This window comes from Palaemon carinicauda, chromosome 13 (genome assembly GCF_036898095.1).
Source record: "Palaemon carinicauda isolate YSFRI2023 chromosome 13, ASM3689809v2, whole genome shotgun sequence".
Lineage (NCBI taxonomy): Eukaryota > Metazoa > Arthropoda > Malacostraca > Decapoda > Palaemonidae > Palaemon > Palaemon carinicauda.
The window spans coordinates 50,206,262-50,221,104 of NC_090737.1; positions in this window are offsets into that span (position 1 = coordinate 50,206,262).

Below are 14,843 nucleotides of genomic sequence, written 5' to 3' on the forward strand. Positions count from 1 at the left end.
AGGGAAGGTACATTACGACGATTTCCAGAGAAGCTCGTTGGCATGTACTCTCTTTTGGTCTCCATAAGGGCACACTGAGTCTCTTCTTCCAGCAGGTCTTTTTGCAGTGCCTTCCCAAAGAAGTAAGGGTCTAGCTCATCGATGCGGAACCGTTGCCGATGGACAATCTGGTACACAAGGCTCAGAAACTTTATGAGACCTTCAGGGCCTCCAGACACGTTGCATCACCGGTGCTCATCCACGTGGTAGAGGAAGAATTCAGAGAAGTAGATGCTTTGGATGAGATGGACAGACAGAAGATCAATGCCGCCGCGACAACAACAAAAGAAGCCTAGCCCGGCCTGGTGTTACTATCACCAGACATTCGGGAGGGGAACCATGAGAGGCAGGACCCCATGCAAGTATTCACAAAACTAGGACGGCGGGCAACCCTAAGAACAACCGTGGCCGCTAATATCATGGAATCCCATCAGATGGGGATCTATCTACACGATGTCGTGTTGAGTGGGAGGATGATAGTATACACCAGCACTCTGCACTCAACGTTCCCGCCTTTTAAGGAGGACTGCGACCTCCCCACCAACAACACTGGCCCACTGGAGGCCGCAAACAGTGGCCCCATCCACTGCTATGGGACCTGGACGCTGGAGATATCCCTCATGGGACACTCCTACACCTGGCACTTGATCATCGCGGACGTCAGACATCCCCTGCTAGGAGCAAATTTCCTGCCCCACAACAGACTGTTGGTGAACGTTACCCGGAAGCGCCTCCTTGACAAGGTAACATGCCGTTCCCACCCACTCTCCGCCGGCCCGGGCATACTCACCGTATCCTCACTCACCCCTCATCAATACGCTGCTCTTCTGCAAATGTTCCCCAATGTTTTTTTGCCAGAACTCCACCTGTCAACTGGGTCACCAGCCAAACACAACATATGCCATCACATTAACACTACGGGGTCCCCCACGCATGCCAAGTTTGACCAACTATCCCCCAGGAAGCTTCGTTCTGCCAAGAACGTGTTCACCGATATGGAGCGGATGAGGATCTGCAAGAAAGTCGCGAACCCAGGGCCTGGGGACAAGCCCCTGATCAAGAAATGTCAGCATACCGCTCGACTCCACCCTCACTGAGGCTGGAAGACGTCCTGCTGGGCATAGACGGCACGACACTCCTCTGCAACACCAGCACTGGGCGTCCTCGTCCATGGGTTCCCACATCCCAGAGGAATCAGGTGTTCTACGTTATCCACAGATTGTCGTATCCCTCAGGACGGACCACGGCACGTCTGATGATGGAGGAATTTGTCTGGCATGGCATCAAAAAAGGACACGCAAATGGGCACTGACCAGTATGGTGTGCCAGACCTACAAGGTCAGTTGGCACACGGAATCTGGTGTTGGGGACTTCCCTCAATCAAGGCGACAATTCGAACACATCCACGTTGACATTGTGGGTACCCTACCACAGTCTGGAGATGCTAAGTACCTCCTGACAATCATCAATCACTCATCTATGTGGCCCAAGGCTAACCCCCATAACAGAGGCCATGACCAATGCCTGTGTGGAAGCCCTACTGAGCAGCTGGATCAGCCATTTCGGGGTACTCAATGACATCACGACCAACCGTAGCCCAGCATTCCTGTCCGAACTGTGAGCCTCCCTTGCCCACCTGATGAAAATATCACTCCACAGCCACGACAGTGTACAACCCCATGGTTAACGGCATGGTTCAAAGGATCCACCAATAACAGAAGGCTTCCCTCACGGTTCTCTGCACCAATGAGAATTGGAAGGCACAGCTGCCTTGGTCCTCCTCAGTCTTCGGACCGCTGCCAGAGCGAATGGTGAGGCCCCCTCAGCTGAGAAAGTTTACTACGCTATGCTGATCGTGTCCACAGAAGTTTTTCCCAATTACAACACCAAGCAATACACGCCGATCACAATCACGCCGTCAGATTGCTGAAAGGTTCGGCCCCTGGCTCAAGACTTTCTCTGACAGGACCAAGCACTTCAGACCAAAGGGCCTTGACACCTGCAGTCACGTTTTCGTCAGGAATGATGTGTCCATACAGAGAACTATACTGTCTTGTAGCGCATCCACCCAAGGTATACCGCCTCATCATCCACGGCCAAGAAGATTGGGTTACCATCAACAGGCTAAAACCCAAAGGATATTCAAACCACCCAGAGGCCCTGCTGAGGGAGGCATTCTGTTGAAAAACACAGCAGAGGATTCAACGATCAATGACATCCCGCAACCATAGGTCTCAAGAACTCGGTACCTTCGCCCTCCTCAAAGATACCAAGATTGACAGGGTTCAAAATTATCAACAACACTTATTGTAAATACTTCTTGTCTGAGAGGAGTATTGTAAAGGCTTTATCTTTCCGTATTTTGCTCCGCCGAATCCATGTTATGTACACAGTATTTCCAACCCATACTCACTATGGGATATTTTTTTTTATCTTTGTATGTAAAATTTTCCGGCATTTCTATAGATGGATATATCATTTTTTACTTTGCAATCTCCTTGTAAAAATTTTAAAACCACAAATCGCTGGTCAGACTTGACCTTTGTGAGTGTGGAGGGCGCTACCCCGACCCAGGCCCTACTTTGCTATCCGCATGCCTTAATGGACTTTGAGTCTCACAAGCAATAAACATGTCAGTTCTCAGTTGTCTCTCATTCGTGCCCTCACAAGACCACCTCATTTTGGTTACCAACTAAAAGCTTATAGTAAAAAAAAAAAAAAAAAATATCAAAAAAAGTTGTAGAGTGAGGTGTGTGAGGTTATGGTAATCAACCGGGATTTTCTCTCTACTGATGATAAAAACGAGAAAGGTAAGTAACATTATATAATCATTTGAAATGAAAACATTACCTCTCGTCTTGAAAGTCAATGCTATTGAGTTTTTGCTTCATCTGTATGCCTGCCTGAATGTATGCATGTGTATTCTTTTGTATGTATGCATGAAATGTCCATTGTCTATCATATGGTTCCCCTGTATAATGATAACCTTTTATATTTTGTTTTACTGCCATGGAACTGCTCCTTAGGTACTTTTAAAGTATGATGCAAAAATATCTCTGTTTTTCCTCTCATATTTCATCTAGTGCCAACACGATCAATACCTGTTATAAGCCATTCATACATTATGTCATCAAAGTTGACACCCTCATTTTTTAAACAAAGTTCTGTAAAATACAGTATATATTAACTACGACATCACAAAAATTCAAGTTTTACATCTAGAGATGTATGAAATATTCTTCATTTCTTTGTCATTATACCAGATTCTTGTCAGAATAGGGCCTTAGAACATTCTCAGTCAAAGCAAAAACCTCATCACTGACAGTAATGTGTGGCATGCAGATTCTATGGTCATTATTAGGTAGTGACCATGGGCTTGGAAGGTAATGACCCAAATTCTGTCACCATACTTCGAAAGCTGAGTCACAACATTATCTACTTCATATAGCTATATTCAAAAGAATTTATTAAATTCCTAATGGTTTATATGTTTACTGTATGGAATGTTTTAATGTGACATTCAATTTCGACTTTATACCCAATGCCAGTTTTCTACCGTTTCATTCTCTAGTGGTTTTCTAAACTATATAGCAGAATGTAGCTGGTGTTTACCAGCCGTTCGACAAATTTAGCTAATATTTCTAAAGTGTACAACGAATTTGCACCTGTTTTCAGCTTATAGTAAAATTGCTTGATCTAAAGATAAAGCAAGCTGATGTAATGAAAGCAAGCAAGACAGTTATGGATACAATATTAGTTAGAAACCTTACAGACTGTCAATTTAGTTTTTATATCATTTAAAACTTAGAAATGAAATAGCATATTTTGGCGAACATAAAGGAGTAATATGTAAATTAATTGCTAAGCTACAGTTGTTACGATAAAATGTCTGTAATAAAGCCTTATTACATATAGCTGGCCTATGGTAACTCATATCTAATTCATATGATAGGCTTATGCTGATATAAACATTGGCTTTATTACAGACCTGTTATAAATCAGTTTCAAATCATAGTAGGCCTATTGTAATGCAAAATGACCATTCTTCTAGCAAATCTACAATTATATAGTATCAATTCTTATGAGAGGCGTATAAATAATCGCATAAAGATTTATCCTGTAAAATGGGCTTATAGGCTTAGTTATATCGATGCTCTATTCTCACAATGTACAGTCAGGAGCAAAAGAAGTACCGCCTATCCCATCTTACTTTCAACCCCAATCTTTTACATAGTTTAAAATTTTAGGTGTAAGAGTCGGTAATAACGGAGTAGGGAGGATCTGCCGGTTAGCTAGTAGTCTACTGGTAGGAGTTTTGAGGAGAGGCGAGGGAGTGTTTGCCTGTTAAAGCTGGCAAGAGTTTTAAAGCAAGGCAAGAAAAGATTTGTTTGAAAGTCAGAGACTTTCTGTGGAAAATTTCATATTTTAATGAATAAAAATTCTTTATATATCTCGAAATCGTTTATTGGTTTAACGCGAAAGACACCAAGAACATAAAAATAAAACAAATATTAGGACATTTACCACTAATATATATTGGAAAAAATCTACAAATACTAGAAATTTATCGATCACAAACATTTTTTACGTATTTTTGTCGTAAAGCACACAAAATCTGTAATTAGTGACTAAATTCGTGGTTATTTACGCATCCTGTTCTGCTGTTTTGTCATCTAGCAAGAAAATTAAAAAATTTATGTCCAAATTAACATTCAAGGTTTGAATTCAATTTCTTACAAAAACTCTCATTGTGTTGAATGCTAACTACAATATTCAAATCATATATTGTCTCAAAAATTTGAGAATTATGTGTTGCATCATAATGCATGAATATATCTGATTTTTTTAAGTAGCTATCTAGATTCCAGTAACCATTACCTCGTATTTAATCTGCATTTTGCTCAGGGCAGAAGATCACTGCTTAGTGTTTTGCTGATGCCGGTATGGGTTTTTCTATAAACATTCATCATTTTTTTGTCCTCAAGAATCAAACTGTTCCATAATTCGTTGGTTTCCTTGGGACATATGTTTATTTACAGATCAAGTATTGCTATAATTACTAAAAAAAAAAACTAAATTCAAAGAAGTGATCTACTGTTAGTCTCCCAGAAACATTATTTCCCTAGCGTCAAGAACAGCTAAATGTTGTTATTTATCCTATGTTCTTTAATGAACTATTGTAAAAATTGGCTTTCCTAAAATAAATTTTTTTCCCACCCAAGCACCTCAAGACAACGCATCTATGAAGCTAATATTAATTGCTATATCCCTGCTGATAAAGAAACTCGAATGCGACAGCAAAAACAAAAAAGTAACCTTGGATAAATTTTGTGATAAACCCCTTATGATCACGAATTTTAGAAAACTACAATGCTCCCTCGTGAAAAATACTATACTTCTGTAGAAGCACAAGTAAGGCACAGTTGAAGAAGGCCAACACCTGCTATAATGCAAAAAAATATTAAATAAAAGAGCAAGAATGGAAGAGTCGGTATTAATTTTTTGGTTTGGGTGTGGGCTGAGGGGCCAGGGGAGCTTGTCAAATTGTCGGAACATCCACAGGTAATGTTTATGTTGAAATATTTGAGGAAGTGTTCTTGCCTACAGTGAGAACTATGACTATTCCTTATCCACTTCCTATCGTTTTGGTACTTGGCAATAGCCCGATTCATAAGAAACAAGTGGGGAAAAAGTTGTTAAATTATCACTCAGAAATTGAACGTTATAGTTGGCTAGCAAAGGGATGTGCCCTAAATCCCATAGAGATCCTTTTAGCAATTATGGGTTGTAACTGGAACGCAGGTAAACAGCGTAACGGCCAAGCCACAGAAACGAAAGACCTCGAGGCATGGGAGTCTATTTAACGTTACCCAAATATATGCCACAATCTAGTTTTTGGAATGCATGGGCATGTTGATGAAGTTATTGAGCTGGAGGTGGATGTACATCTCACTAATAACGGCGTTTTGTTAACTTTTTTACTTTTTCTATATTAATTTACATACTTGAATAATAATTGATTTTATTTAAATATTTATTAATATTACGTATCATTTTACACGACTATTTTAACTTAACAAGCATTTAAAAATCAGATTAAGATATGGTTCATCTACTGAACCTTAAAATATAAACATACCATATATCACATTTTTTTGAAAATTGTGAAATAAATGAATTAGTTGAATTTATAAGAATAGTTTGGTTGAAATAGGACATGCTTCATAAATTTTATGTATACGTATTTCTCAACTTGACTCGTTAAATAAAAAATAGAAAAAGGCCTAGATCCGTTCATTATCTAAACCGTATAATGTTTCTGTCAATGCTCTAGTATCTGTAACATTAGAAAAAATGATGGTAACAGGAATGATAAGTGTCAGCGCAAGCTTCTAATGAGGAAAATTGCTTATTGTATATATTTCTCACAAATTATTATTATACAATTGTCAATTAAAGAAAAAAATGATAATAATTGAAATTATAGATCCGATAATCCAATGCAAAGATGTAGTTAAAAGGGTAAGTTTTTGCCATTGTATAAGAACATTAGCATAGTCATATCCTGGTTGAAGTTTCAAAGGCAAAAATGATTTAGGTACGAAGATGTTGTTCTAAGATTCTCTTAAAACACAGTTATAAAACACACACAGGCATTACTACCAACTACGATAATTTCGACTATTATCATATTTATGCTTTTAATATATATCAGACAATAAGACAGATTTATCCTATTTGAGTACCAAATTCCTGGGTTTTATTATGCTGTTATTTAATTGTTCCCTGTTTTTTACTACTTTGATCATATCTTCCAGGTTATAAAATCACCGAATATCAAAACGCAATAACAATTTTGAGTAAAGACAAGAAATTCTATTAAGGGAAGAAACTCGGTTTTTGGGTCAAAATCATGAATTTTAGTTTTACCGCTCTCCTTTAGCCTCGAGGTATGTACTGTTGCCAGACGAAAGATGAAAGCAATCTGGAGTATTTTAGTAGGTAAAAATTGCAGTTTTGTGCATGCATATGCTAACCCAAGGATCTACCTGACAGCCCTATCATCCAGCGACCTAGTTATTTTGCAATTGTTTTCTTTGATATTGGATTGTACTTTGCTTTTTACAGTACGATATTTTTTCCTTTCTACGTGAAAGCACACACTTTCACTTTCACTTTCACTTTTGACTCTACAAGGCAGTGCTTACCCGATCAATATAGTGAGTTGGTGTGTCCGCACATGTGCTCTCAGTCCCGATCAGCTAACGTCTGTTTATATAGTGTTTTTTGCTAGTTTTTGGAAACTAATCATGCCTAAGAGGAAGTGGTCTAACTTGCGTTTAGTGTCTGCTAAAAACATGTAGAATTTAAATGAAAAGAGGAGACAGAAACTTGAGGAAAACAAAAGAAACAACCATGTAGAGGAGGAAAACGTGGTAGTCTCTTCTCAGTGACTGTAGCAGCAAAATTGAACTTGATTTTGAAAGACAGAATTTAGATGTTACTTTGATTACTAAGTGTAAATGTGAAGAACCTGAAAACATATCATGGAAAAGATACTGCCACTTTTGCCTACCATATTGCAGCAATTGAGTACAATGTAGGATACATTGCTGGCTCATTAATCCCAGTAATTAAAGATGCAACAAAGCAATGTCTAAAAACTCTAACACTAAAAGAAAAAAGAAGAAAGAGCGTATCTATTGCTCCACCAAAAAAGAAAACGAAAGTATATTCAAGCAGAGGAGTTGCATATCAGCCAGGAGCCAGTTAGGGTACTAAACCTGGCAACAATGAGTAGACTGGCATACTATGAACCCCCCCCCCCCCCCCCCTTGCAACAATAGAAAAATAACCATGTCTAAAAGAGGGGATAATATCTTTTTATAAAAAAGGGGACCAGGAGCTTTGTACACTTTCCAGATCAGCTTTACCAACAAATGTGAGTACATCAAAACTTTAAACTGTTATTTCTCAAAATAGTATTTTTCGTTATCAAATTGCTAACTACTTCCTTATTTATGGACCAATTTTTTTAAATTAAAAAGGTATTATAATTCTGGATGATTGTAGAAATAGAAAAAAGACCAGATTTTTCCTATCGCCCCCCAAAAAAAAATTAATTGGAAAACAATTTTAAATTTTTTTTTTTTGCCATTTTTTTATGAGATAGAACAAAAAACATAAGAAAATTTGAAAATATGCACTTTTTTTTTGTATTGTATACAGTATACTATAAGCACTATGCTGGTTTTTAAATTTCTAAAATTGATTCATAAATAAGGGAGGAGATGGATTTTGAAAATAAGAGAAAAAGTCCAAAAAACAAGAAAAAAAACAATAATAAAAAAACTATTCAACTTAGGGAGACTAAAATTGGCTGAAGTATTGTGTGCACATAGATGCATATTCTGTGCAAATTTCAATGTCATAGTGCCAAAATGACCCCCACCTTGAGTTTCTTCCCTTAAGTGAAAAACTGGTACTTTGCTCGTCACTAGTCTTCTTTCCCTCACCCCTTGTCCCCTAGAAGTTTCGCCCTTTCATTTCTCCCGAGACTTCCCTAACCCCATATGGGGACGTTTCTAACCTTGCCTCCAACCTTCTATCGTCAATAGATTTCAGGGAGTCAGTGAAACGAGGGTGGCGACACTTCTGTTGCCGCTGACTGTACATTATAGCAGTGCAGACTTAACGGAACATTAAAAAATTATCTAAGTATGCAATGGCTCAGTAACAGAGAAATGAATGATTGCCCATACAAGGGATATACTTACAAATCATTTCAATTCTAATAAATACCATCAGCATTGCTATCCCAGTATTTTATTCCGTTATTGTCATCTTACTTGTGTATATGTATATATTGTTTAAAAATAAACAGTACTAATGATTTTTTTTATTGAATTTGTATCAGGTAATCTTTATTTTCCTATAATTCTTACACCTTGGGTACTCTCATTTCCAGATGACCTAACATCCACAAAAGGGAATAACTGACGAAAAACGATTTTCCCCACTGGTAAGCTCATGAAAATTGCTATTCCACTCCCCCCCCCCCCCAAAAAAAAAATAACACTCGTTGTACTGAAGCACCATAACCTATGAAAAATATACATAATAAGAATTTAAGATATACGAATTAAACAAATAGATAATGCTCTTGTCAATGAATTTCTCTCTTAGATGCTTAAAGGCCTAACTAGAAGCCACCACCTTCAGTCACAGTTCTGTAACTACTTAAATATATCCTCTAATGGAGATCGTAGGTTCCATTTAGCAGTCTGAATAGTTTTAAGAGAGCTCAATTCGTTGGCGAAAAGTATTTGATCTATAACACAAAAATCTTCTGTTTACTTCGTGTTTAATCAACTGGGAAAACGAGGGATTCTCAGATGATCCTTATCAAATCTCATTGAAAACAGACAATGTATAATCCATAGTGCAAACTCAGAACCTAATGAACAACCATTCTTATTTCACTGATTAGATCACCCTCATCACATACAATAAAACTCTGGTTCGATTTCCAAACGAGTCAGACAATCTTTAAGTGCAATCGCTCAAAAGAATAAAAAGTTGGCACTGCTGAGAGAGGCATTGAAAATTATATATACCGGGTAGTTAACTAACTAACTAACTAAATCAAAGAAATTAACGGTAATAAAACCATCGCCGGAAGCACGCTGGTTACAATTATAGAACTCCACGGAAAAAAACTTTACTACTAAGAGATTCAGGGCCTCTGTAACGGTTTTTTCGCAATAATTTTTTATCTATGAATTTCATAAATATAACGCTTCTTCAGAATGCACATTATATGTACACATAAATTTTGACTATATTCTGCATTCCGTAGGTTGAATAAATTTGGTACTTATAATGTAAAAGTGATTTAGGTACAAAGACGTTGTTCTCAGATTCTCTTGAAACACAGTTATAAAACACACAGGCATTACTACCAACTACAATAATTTCGACTATTATCATATTTATGCTTTTAATACATATCAGACAATAAGACAGATTTATCCTATTTGAGTACCAAATTCCTGAGTTTTATTATGCTGTTTCGAACGCACTCGTTGCGCAACTTATGACGGCATTTCTTTCCTCTTTCTTGATCGATGATTGGCTATACGTAACGAAGGCTATACCTCTGCCAACAATGACACAAAAGTTGAAATAAAAGCAAAGCAGTACACCTTTATGAACTCTGAAACCTCTCCACTGATAATTGTCATAATGAACAAACAAACAAAATATGTTAATAAATAAAAAAAACACTTCGATTATTAGTCTAACTCCCAAATAAGTTTCCTAAGAAATTAGGGAATAGTTGGTAATTTTCAAAAACGTAGTAGACAAGCTTGATTTGATAACTGCTATATCCCATGTCAAGCAATTTTTATTTATTGTCTATCTACCTAACTATTTACTGTAAAAGAAAAAAAAAATAGACGGTACCGTATTTTGGCTTTAAACCTTCACCAATAATTATCGTCAGAATGATAACTTCATGAGGCTCCACCCACTTTTGCCTGGTTATAATTCAGGATAACACTGAAGGCTATCATGGGCATTGTTGGATCAGAAAATTTAAATTCTGGCTATAATAACTCATTTCTCGAGTAGCTGTAAGAAGTGCTAAATGATCCTCAAGGATTCCAGCAGTTGGCCTAAACGTTTAATTCATGTATACTACTGTTGCGGCACTACTGCTACAGTAGTATTACTAGGCTAGCACAGATACCCCACCCACATTTATGTATTGTTCCGCCATTCGTCAAGTCTTTGTAATGTTTTTTTCAGTGTGCAATAAGCCATGGCCTCCTCAGAAATTAAGTTTAACATTAGATGATAGGTTATTTCATTAAGCTGACAAATTATGGCAACTGGGTATGTTATTGCCGATGTTGAAGCTAAAGATAAAGTATGGTATCATTCCTTCATTGCATTATCATCTTTACTACTATTTGTTTTGCTACATGTAGTAATTATTTTAAAGGATAAATGAATTATGTTCACTTTACTTCTATAAATTCCCATTAGATGTACAAATAAATCTGCTAAAACTATTCATGATTTATTTACAAAATGCAGCCATGCCCAAAACATAGCCAACACGGTCATAAGGCCTAAGAAGAAGAAAAAAAAATATATCGGATGATCCGTTGGTCTGATGGAGAGTTTAGCACAAAATTCTTATTTTAGCAAAAATAGTTATATAAAGACTGTTTACATACAATCTCTCTCTCTCTCTCTCTCTCTCTCTCTCTCTCTCTCTCTCTCTCTCTCTCTCTCTTGGTGGCATAGTGAATAGTTAATGGAAATGTTCAAAAGCCTGAATGACATTACAAGTATTGTTGTCGTGATTTTCACTTCAACAATTATGTGATTAGTTCTAAGCCCGATGTTAAGGGCGGATAACAAGACCTTGAAGAGGTAAGCCTCCCAAACCATCAAGGAATCAAACAAAATACGGCTACACTTTTACAATTTTATTACAAAAATAGTTATTTGATAAGGAAATAACATATTAAAACATTTACACTGCTTAATAAATGAAACATCTCACTCGAAACAATTACACGTGCTCGTGGGACACTAAGTCCACATCGGACTTAAAAAGAAAACAAATACACCCAATTTTAACAAAATACCTTGGTAAAACACATACCAAGGCTTTCTATCGTAATTTAGTGAATGAATATGATCCCCAATCACAAGGATCACCGAAATATTTACCGATACAAAACTCACATCACACTTACAAAAAAACTATGGGGAAACTGGCCTGGTTATACAAGGAGCAGAGACGTAACAATAGAGACAACTTACTTGTTCTGGGGATATTAGGCAAAGAGGACGATCAGAGCTCCTGTAACTCCGACGAAAACTACGATTTCCCGCGCTGACTAAAGTGTCCTTGGCAGAGGGGAGGGAATTCTTACCTTATTAATTTATAAGGGGTTGGTTAAAGCTTCTTTATCTGCCACAAGACTGAGAAACTGTTAAAGTCTTACTTTAAATACAAGGAGGGGCTTAATGATTCGGCTGAAGGCCATAATCTTCCGTAATCCACCAACTTAGGGAGTCCTTGGCTCTGGACATATACATAAGACATTTTCATCGTGGTATAGTAACATGACGTTACATTCGTGATTCATAAATTACAAATACTCAATTTCTTTAACACCCGCTCCTTTGCTACCAGGTGGTTAAGTTTTAGGCCCTAATACCGTCGCGTATTAGACCATAGTCATTCGTCTCAACGCCCACGAGATCTTCCAGCCTTCCCTCTATTTAACGTAACGTTTGTGGAGCTAAATGGCGGGACTTTCGAATGATCAGTTCAAAATTCCCGACAATTATAATCATGTTACGCTAAATACCAATCAGACCATAAATATTGGATTTAAACTACAAACTGAATAATTACCTATTCAGGCTATAGTAAATATGGCCATGGGCTTTCTCTTGACTGTATAAAGATCAAGTCGTAAGACAAATGCAGTTTTGCAACCACGGGGGCAATTCCAAATCCTGTTAGCCATTGCTGACTGTTATGGGTTTCAGAGCAGATGGAACAAGGTGAATGGGTGTCTGGTGGATGGGCTGGGCAAAATTTTGTCAAAAGGTGTTTACATTGCTTACGTAATGAATGTTTTCGACTCTTGGCTCGTTATCACTGACCATGGCGTCTGCTAGATCATTTTTACTCTATAAAAATTAAAACTAGCGGGTTTAGGTTATTGATAATGCTGACAAAATTTGTGTTGTTGTAAAATATACATATGTCAACTTTCAGCTACATCCGATGCTTTGATAAGGAGCAAAGTCCAAAAAACCGTGTTACTGAGGCCCTGAATCTCATAGTAATAAAAAAAAATGGGTTATATATATAAAAACTCCCGTTTTCTTTTAAAAGAACCTTTATTTCCGTCGTAAATATATGCTTATGAAGATATACTCTAATATTTCCTATGGTAATAGGGTCCATCCAGTGGGAACTGATGTTTTGGGTGGGGAAAATTTACCGACAAAACGATAAAAAATGGTAAAATTAACCTTTTCTTCTCTATACAAAATATTAGAATCCTCTTCCAATGAAATATTTATTACACTCTTTTGTTTACATTTCAGAAGTCTGACGTTTCTGCTCCCGTTTGTTGCACGATAATGACTATATACTTCCTGCGCACAAGCCCTCCTTCCCCTTTCTTTCTTCCAATGGAATTACTCCTGTTCGTTCATTTGTAAGTAGCTCCGTCTCCTTCCTCCCCCCACCATATGACGAAGTTTACCATATATCGGCATGTATGTATGCTTGAGTGTGACATAGGCAGTTCTGTGACTCACCCTGTTTTCTTAGAAGAAGGCTTCAGTTCCCTAGTAGGTGTGTTACATGTTGCGTGTGCCTTATTGAGCCAAACGTAAGTAAGTATATTATGGCTGCTCTTTTGGCTATTTCGATACTATAGCCAAGTTTCACGGTACTCCTGATGAAGTAAATATTTTTTCTAATGCTTATTGTGTTATCCCTCAAAGGTTAAGTGTCTAAACTGATATTCTGACTTAGCTTTTGGGGGAGACCAGCACATTTTCTACCAAAACGCTTCTGTGCAAAAAAAAAAAAAAAAGACGTAGGTGTCAATCATAGGGTAAAGAATTTCTTTTTATCATTTACTTTATCATAATGTAAGGATTTATTTGTAATTTACTTTCAGTTTGTGGCCTTTCCCCATCCAGTTATGTCTGTGATCTGAGAATTAATAGGTTAGGTTAGTGGGGTATTTAAGGTTCTGTAGCCTTTTACAAATCTCAAAAGTGTTATATAATCATGTTTTGTCCTGTGTTTGCACGCCCAAAGTCACAGGTTCCCACCTGTGTTCATCGGGAAGGGAGCCATCCATAATGATAGTACAGCTTATTTGCAGTGGAAATAAGGGTCAAATTCGTTTGAATCACACTACTTCCTGTAGGAAAAGCTGTACAAAATATTAGTTATACTTTCTTTTTTCTAACTTTAAAATTTGAAATTGTTCTACAAAAATAATATAAGCAATATAAAATTTCTTATTTTTTCTAGATAGTGGTTTCAGTTAATTTCATTAAAGGCCATTATTACCTTACTGCAAACCCCTTAGAGTTTCGCCACAATGTCCGTATTTCATTTGGGAAAATCGGGATGGAAATACTATCCACATGCCAGTAGACACTGTGAAGACTACTTCAATGGCCAAGCTTGTGACTGTGATAGCTGTGTGGCTTACCAGCAGCGCCGAGCTTACATGTTCAACCTCATGGCAAACCACTCCACCTATACTGCAGACTCAGATGTCTTCAATCATCACATCAGATGCAAATGTGAGGGGTGCAAAGACGCCTCTGACAAGCTTACCAAGTTCCAGGAGGAAGTAAAAGAGAAAGAAACAGCTGCCAAGGAAGAGGCTAAACCCCCTCCCAAGAGAAGGAAGACTCCTGAAGATCCTTCACCAGTGCCAGTACCAGCCCCATCATCGCCAACAGTGACTCCAGGACTGAGAGCACAGACTCGTCCTTGTCTGTCCCTACAACTCCTCAGCAGTCGAGTGCAACAGCAGCCATCCCCTCTACCTACGTGCCTGAGTCCTCCAATGCCATGGAGACCGAACAGGGGGCTCACTCCACGGATTGCAACTGCACAGACTGCCTTCAGACACTCCTGCAAGAAGCCACTGCAATATCAGAGAACATCCCAGCTACACAGCCAAAGAAGCCTCTGCCAAAGTTTCGGCTATCACAGGCTAACCACGAGCTCT